This window comes from Tympanuchus pallidicinctus, unplaced genomic scaffold (assembly GCF_026119805.1).
Source record: "Tympanuchus pallidicinctus isolate F22 unplaced genomic scaffold, pur_lepc_1.0 scaffold1, whole genome shotgun sequence".
NCBI classification, from domain to species: Eukaryota; Metazoa; Chordata; class Aves; order Galliformes; family Phasianidae; genus Tympanuchus; species Tympanuchus pallidicinctus.
Genome location: NW_026294618.1, coordinates 55,640,354 through 55,648,497, shown reverse-complemented (window position 1 = coordinate 55,648,497; position 8,144 = coordinate 55,640,354). Strand labels below are relative to the sequence as shown.

The 8,144-nt window shown below is 40.5% G+C and overlaps 1 long non-coding RNA gene across 2 annotated transcripts; it reads left to right on the top strand.

The window, feature by feature from the left end:
* Nucleotides 1-4,140: 4,140 nt before the first annotated feature.
* On the top strand, nucleotides 4,141-8,138 carry LOC128076829 (uncharacterized). 2 transcript variants are annotated; one of them, XR_008204667.1, is made up of 3 exons: nucleotides 4,141-4,276; nucleotides 6,745-7,083; nucleotides 7,176-8,138. It is a non-coding gene; the product is annotated as an uncharacterized LOC128076829 (long non-coding RNA). The 2 variants fall into 2 exon arrangements; XR_008204666.1 differs by having other exon boundaries at nucleotides 6,745-7,303; nucleotides 7,592-8,138.
* The last annotated feature ends 6 nt before the right edge of the window (nucleotides 8,139-8,144 follow it).

The following is an 8,144-nucleotide window of genomic DNA, read 5'->3' as shown; positions in this document are numbered from 1 at the left end:
TGTGCAGGCAGTGCCAGGCAGGCATGTGCCAGCAGTGCCGCCTCATAATGAAGGTAGATGCAGGGTAGATGCACTGCTATGTTGCTGGGTGCCTCTCAGCTTCCAGCCATTGGGAGAATGAGCTTTTCTCCCAAGCTGGATGATTCTTTTTCTGAGAAACGCTAACCTTCAGATACATGAATCAATTTAAATAAAACCTTAAATATGTGTGCTCTTCATTTTTTGTTTCAGCTTGAATCAGCTTTTCTCTGACCCAGAGAAAAAAATGCTAAAATAGCTTTTTTAGAAAGTAAGAAGAAAAACATATTATTTGGGAAATAAACCCATATGTAAATAGATTTCTGAAGAAAAAGTTGCCAAAAATACACCAGGAGGTGGTTTGGGTATGGAATTCCTGTAGGCACATAAGCACATGAACACTGGATTAATATGTGGAGCAAGGTAACTGCTGCCATTTCTAACAGGAATTAGGTATTTGGTGTTGGTGGGAGTTCAGCATCCATGCTTCACTATGCTTGCTCTTTAGCAACCAAAAGCTGAGATGGCCAAGTGGCCTCTTCATGTCAAACATAAGACTAATGTTCATGCACTGGACAAAGAGGAAAGGAATTTTCTTGTTTGTGCATCCTCTTTCTCTCTTTTACTCATCAACAGTAAAGAGCAGCACTGTACCTTTTCAAAAATTGTAAGCAAGAAACAAGAAGGAACCACTAGATGGCTGTATTTAGTAACAAAAGGCTGCTGATGCACTCTTAAGCTGCTGAAATTCATAAAAATACATTGTTATTTTGATCTATGTATCGATTGTTTCATGAAGAAATGAATGCGGACAGGATAATAAGTCAGGAAAACCTATTGAGACAGGATTATTGTCTATATCAGCAATCTTGATTATTCTGTGTGTTAGTATTTGGGGTACTGCAGATGATGAGGGCTGTGGGGTGCAGCGAAGCGCAGAGTTCTGTGCAACTGCTCTTCACAAAACTGTGCTGAACAGGATGGCTGGGTCAGCACTGAACCTGAGCTAGTAAATCTTCATCTGACCTCTTGTACCAAACCCTTACTTATAATGAAGGCTGAGGTGTTCAACGAGGCGTTCCCTGCTGGACTACAGTGAGGCATTCTCGGCTTATTTGAGATGATGCTGTGATTCCCAGTTGCAGCATACATACTGGTCAGCCTGTGGCTGTGTCCAGACATGCTGTTTGGCTTGGAGCAAAAGTAGCATCTCTCTACCCCTTCCACCAAAAGAGAAATCCATGGGTACCAAAAGAGGACAGTTCTGAGTTAACTTTGGCTAACTGCTACATGTCCACTCAGAGACCTTCACCACCTCCTCCTCCCTCTTTTCTGCCTTCTCATTTCCCTGGGATTCAAATGAACACAATAGGATAAGAAAGCTTGTGGGCCAAGGTAAAGACAGGGAGGTTGCTTACCAGTTACTATAGCAAGCAAAACTGACTCAACTTAGGGAAAATCAATTTAACGTATTGCCAGTTAAAATAGATTTGAGCAGTAAGAAACAAAATGACAAACATTAAAAGAACGCATTTCCTCCCTCCTTTCCCAGGTTCAGCTCTATTCCTTCACTCCAGACCCTTCTACTCCCTCCAAGTGGTACAGGGCAGGTGGGGAGCATGGTCAATGCAGGTAGTACTCTCTGCTCTTTCTTCCTCCTCACACTTTTCCTCTGCTCTAGCATGAGTTTACCCACAGGCTGCTGTTTCTATCAGGAAAATCTGTTCTGACGTGGGCTCTCCATAGGGTGCAATATTTCAGGAATATCTCTCTGCTCCAGTGTAGATCCGATACACCGATGAGCACCTTCTCTTCCTTTCTCTGACCTTGATGTTTTCTCTGATGCTTCCCACTCTTTTCTCCCTCTTCCTCAGTCTCTAGAAATCACAGAAATGAAATATTTACTATGTCTACCTAACTTTGAGTTTTCTTTCAATGAATATTTGGGAAGGGCCTGTTTTTGGCTGTGCTGGGAAAAAGCACCCAAATGTTCTCTCAATGCCCAGAGTTTCTGCAGCCCTGGGAGCATCCTGGACACTTTTGACCTCTCTTCAGCATCTCTAAAAGAATATCTGGAAGCTGTAGACTGGAAGATCTAGGTTTGTGTGAAATTTGGCAAGGCCATGGTACACAGATCAGGAGCTCCAAGCATCATGCCAGCAGGAGCTAGCTGCGGCGCTCCTTGTGGGAGGTACAGTCTGGGCCATTGGGGTGGTTTGCCACAACTGCTGTGCCAATCACACTTGCTGATGGTAGTCCTGAGCTGATGAGGAGCTCATCCAGCATGTCTAACAGGGCAAGAGAGCTGCTGGACATCTCTTAGTGAGGGCTTACTGTACAGTCAGTAACAGTGAAGTGCCACAGAGGAAATGAGATTCCCTCTGTGTGTGTGTTTCAGCAAATAGTGACCAAGAAAAATTTTGCATGGCTTAAGAATGCAAAAAGCAGGCTTGTTTCCTGAAGGAAGGCTGGTTGTCTGTATATTTGTTTATTGTACTTCTGTGGACATGGGCAAAAAAAAAATTCTTTTATTTCACTTAGTAATCCCATGTTGATCTTTGTTAGCCACATTTCAAGGTGTGTCTGACTTATATCTCTTGCTATATCCAGCTATGGATTCATAGTCCAAGTGATAAAATGGCAAGGTTGCATCTCTATTTGCTAATAGGTGTTTCTATATGTACAGTAAGGTCTCTATGTTGAGCTGTTTCTCTGCTCCATGTTCCTGAGTTTTGTACACCACCACAACAGAAAAGGCAGCTGGTGGGCTTTGTGAGACATGGTGTATCTCTGATGATGTGGATAATGGTTATACTGTGTGGTTAGCATGATAGAATAGTCTTTTCAAAGATGACAGAAGGGAATTTGGAAATGGGATAACATTTCCCTTTCCACCTTAGTGTTGCTGTATCTTGGAACACTTATTTCCCAAGCCTGGTTGTGGCCTTGTCTCACTATCAAATCAAGGTAATTATAGTTTTTTGGTGCTTCTGCATATTACAGTGAAGTAATATCTCTTCTTCTGTGTAGAAAATCCAGTAACTCATGCCTAGAAAATCACAGCAAACTCTTGTTCTCAAATAAAAGGAGAAATATTTTCTGCCAACAAAAAAGGTATCACTGTGGTCAACTGAGACTACAGTGAAAGTCAGAAACAGAATATTTGTGGTCACTACAACCTAGAAAGTCCAACTTCAGTTCATTTACATTGTCTGTACTTAGCAAGCCTATGAAATGCTTTTGAATGTTACTTATCCTGTCAGCCCATCAATTCTAGGTACTTTCTGAACCAGGACCTTACTAATCTAAAATGTCTACAGTGAAACTTGAAATGATGCACTGAATCCAGTGAACTGTGCAAATAGGAAGTAAAAAAAAAAAAAAAAAAAAAAAAAAAAACCCACAATAAAAATGAAATCTTATGCCTACAACACATGCAAGTTACCTGTAGGTGAGTTACTTAAATGGTTTCCCATGACTTGGCAATGTGTTCATACCACTTTGAGCAAATGTGAAGCACATGCATCCCAGACCAAAGGAGATGACTGTTGGGTAAGGATCACACTGTTAAGAATAGGGCCATAAGTTATGATGGTCTCACTCATCTGTACTGCAGTCCAAGCACAATAGTAACACCATATCCCAGAACAACAGGATGAAAATAAAATCTCATGCATGCTACTTGGCTGTGCAAGATGTTGCCATCTAGCATTTTCTGAAAACTGTTGTGATTCCCATGGAAATAAAAAGGAAGTGTTACTTTCGGAGTGACCTACATAAAATATTTATCTATTAAAAAACATTGTAGAGTAAATACTGTTTTGTTTCTTTTACCACTTAGAAATCAAAACTTTTTAAAAAAAACTTCAAGAAAGGAGACTGAAAATCATTTAAAGGGGCTAAGAACTGCTTTCATAAAGAATACTGAAATTGTTGAAACCTGAATGTTTGAATTGTCACCAAAGAACACTAGGCAAACAATAGGAATTTGGCAAAAGAAATCAGACCTGCAATTGGCCTAACTTGAACTTGCAACAGATCATCTGATAATGTCAGAAATTTCTCCTCTCCTTTTTATCTAAAATAGTATTTGGGCAAAACTGATGTGATATTGTGAAATACTGCTTTGACAGCACTGCTTTTTTAGTTCAGAATGTTCTGTTAAATGTTTGTTTTTTTAATCAGTCTGGATGTGACTACCTTTTTTAATGCATTTTCGTCATGACTCTAGAAATGGGAAACTCGCCTCTACAAACAGGTAAAGGAAAATCTGTTATTTTCTTGAGCAAGTTTTTTCCACCTGTTTTTTTCTTGGAGATATCTAATTCTTGGATAGGCCATTAAATCACTTGTTTTAAGGCCTTTTTTTTTCCATTGATGTGATTTTTTTTGTTTTGTTATTGTTTTTCTGTAGAGCAGCTTGTTTCTAAATAGACTAGATAATTTTGTGGTTATTATTATTATTGTTGTAAATACAAAGTATTTAACAGTTCATTGTGCATTTAGAACGTGAAAATTGTGGCCAAATCTGAAAAGAGGAGAAGTACAAGGCAGTTCTGAAGTATTACTGCACCCCAGTTACTAAGCATTATTATCAGAAACCAACAATATAAAATTCTTACTTCTGTGTCCACATCTGATACAAACTTTTACACAGGTTCTTACTTCTTTACCTAATGCAATTAAAGGTAAATACCAGTTAGAGTGACAGGTTAAGCACTGGTGCATTCTGAAACAGTACTGTGGTACCAAAAAACCTCTCTGCCCAATCAGATTGGGTTTCTGATTACCTGTAGAAAATCTGTTATGTGCTGCCATGGATTAAGAAAAAAGCAGTGATGGAGAGTGGCAGCCAAGCTGCACACTAGCCACCAAAATAACTGGCCCTCAGTGGGAGAATTGGTGCACCTTGTCAATCACGACATCTGTCTCCAAAATCTTGTAGCAAATTCTCACACAGTGTCGAAGTATTTTTCTACAGCTTTTCGCAACTCCAGCAGTGAGATTTGAATGTTGATTATTGTACATTGTATATTATTGTATGTTGTATAATACATTCAAAACGAAACTATTGGAGTCTGCTGAGGAAACCTGAGTTTTTTAGCTGAGGCTGAAGTAATTTAATCAAATTTATACCTTTGTCTTAGTCTTTCAGTAAATGTATGGCTGTTCTTCCACGGTAAGTCACGTGAAACTGGTGACTGCACATTTATTTATAAGGCTCCATAAATACTTGTGCAAAACTCTTTTTTGTTGTTGTTCGGCTTAATGTCATAGTGATAGAAATCGGTATAAATTTCCCATGAAAGAAAGAATTACGCAAGCGTACTCCAGAGACTTTTCTTATGCCGCACAGTGATTTATTTACTAACTTTTTGAGCACTTACATCGATTGCCAGTAAGTCTCAATTCTGTATGTATTTTCTAATAACATGACCAGGACTCATACAAATTCGGAGAAAACACGTGATTGCAGCTTTCTCAAATAGGGAAATGAGGGATTTCTTAAGAGTCCCAGGTAATCTTGCATCCCTCTTTAGTCAGTACTCGATGAAACTGCTTGTTCTGATGACAAATAGAAAGAGAGCTGTGATTATGAACCTCTCTTTAGAGCTTGCTGATCACCACCCTAGCTCTGACCACCATTTTCTCTTACAGAAACATCTTGCCTTCAAAGGATAAGGGTGTCTTTTGCTCATCGCACCAGCACTAGGCGACATCATTAGATAAATATGCTTCTATGTGACGTCTCAGACACCTTGTCTAGTTTACGGAAGTCTTATACAAAGCAGTGTCAATATGAACACTATTTAAAAACAAAAGAAAATAAAAACAACAAACAAAAAAACTCCAACAAACTGAGGCGTTGATAGGTCAGATGTTTTGTATAAGATATGTGGGAAATTTGTGGGAGGCTCAAGAACAGAATTAATCTGTCTGGAATTCCCACATAACCCACAAAATTCTCTTATTCAGATACAAGACTCCAGAAAAGATTCATAGACAATCTGAATATGTGGAGGTGTTGGGGCAGGTCTAAAGGATGACCATAAAGATGATCAGAGGGCTGGAGCACTCCTCCTATAATGAAAGGTTGAGGGAGTTGAGATTGTTCATCTTGGAGAAGAGAAGGCTCCAGGGAAACCTAATTGCAATATTTCAATACTTGAAAAGAGTTTACAAGCAGGAAAGGGTTTGACTTTTTACGCAAGTAGATAGTGGTAGGACCAGAGGGAACAGACTTAATCTGAAAGAGGGAGGTTTAGGTTAGATGTTAGGAAGAAATTCTTCACTCACAGGTTGATGAGGCACTGGCTCAGGCTGCCCAGAGGGGTTGTAGATACCCCATCCCTGGAGGGATGGCCAGGCTGGATGGGTTCCTTGGCAGTCCAGTCTAGTTGTTGGCAACTCTGCCCATGGCAGGGAGATTGGAACTAGATGATCTTTGCATGACCCTTCCAACACAACACATTCTGTGATTCTATGATTCTATGAATAGTAAGTTGTTGTAATTGAACTCCAATATCCTTGAGTCCTCTCTTCACATAGTGCATATTTTGTTCACTTTCTTCCTGTGTACGTGGCTGTAAGTAGTACACATTCAATGTACTACACAAAATGTACCTTGCTGCTCATGGATACAGACTGTTGTGTGTACCTTTAGCAACTGGCACAAATTGCCATAGGCAAATTCTTGTATGAAATTATGTATGTTTTTTTTTAAAGATGTGGCACATAACGTCACTGATTAAAACAGATGAAAAAGCCAGCTGTCAGACAATGATTCAACAGGCTCAGGACTGCTCATCTGGAACCCAGGGCACAAGGTCAAGTACTTCCCCTCATTCAACCGCACACAATACCCATGGTTACTCTGTATTTTTAGCTTCAAGAGTTTTCTATCTTTGGTACTGGTTTGTGTGTTGTTTTTTGGTTGTTTTTTTCACCAGCAATCCCAGCATCAGTAAAGTTTCGAAGTGAAGAGCTGCCAGGAAGCTCTCTTGGAAGGCTTCTGGTGTTAACCCATATGCTGACGTACCTCCCACACTCAGATCTGCAGGGGTGGTAACAAGAGATTTCAAGCTGCTGGCACAGGGCACCCCTGTGCTCCTCTGGCAGACATGCAAAGCCATGTAAATCTATATGGTGTTCCACAGGCAGGTAGAGGTGACACCTCCCTCAGGGAAGCAGATAGCAGTGGAATTTTCTGAGGCCTTCCTTTAAGGGAGAACTGCAGGATATTGATGAGCAGCATACTGCCTGACTCGTGATACTCCCAAGAGTGGTAAGAATTTTAATGGCTGCTCAGGTCAGTTTCAGTAACAACACTCTAATTTGCATGAAGCTTGAGAAGGGGTTCTTCTCTGATCTTCTCATTTTGCTATTTTAATCAATTCATGAGTACGCTTTAGTACACAGACCCTTCTCTGCTGTGCTAGTAACTCAGCCTTCAAAGCAATGGGTTCAGAACTGTGCACTGCCAAGGCAGAACTGGAGGCAGTCAGTGCTCAGGAAAGTATGAGTTGTTTATCTGGTTCATTCTAGTTACATTATCTCTCTTTTTCACTTGTAGAAAGAAACATAGGTCAAATCTCTCCCAAAGGTCTGAAGAGTACTCTATGCTTTAGTCCTTCTTGGAGTACTTGTATAATGCAGAGTCAGCTACTGAAGCTTGTGCCTTTTCTCCACCTTCAACAGACACTGGATTCACCTGGATCTCCTTTTATGAAACGGAGAAAATTACTGAAGAGGGAGGCAACATATACACATGGTACCTATGTGACACCTCAAGCTGAAAACAAAAACAGTGTAGTGTAACGGCAGGAAGTGGTTCTTGAGGGAACAATTTTCCCAGGCTCTTGTGCCATTTTAAACCTTGCTCACCTAAGCAAAACACTGCAAGTCTTGAAGAATCCTCACGGGCTGACAACTCTGTGGGACAGTGTAGGGGCAAACTGCAATCTGTTCAAGGTAGAGGAAGAGAAAGGGCACATGCATACCTCTGTGGAGGTGCCTCCTCAGCAAAGTCAGGTATCAAAGAAGTCTGCGGAGGACTACAGATGACTGGGTAGTTTCTCTGGAAAACCTGAGTACCTTTTTTCATTGGCCATTTGGTAGTGTTCTTT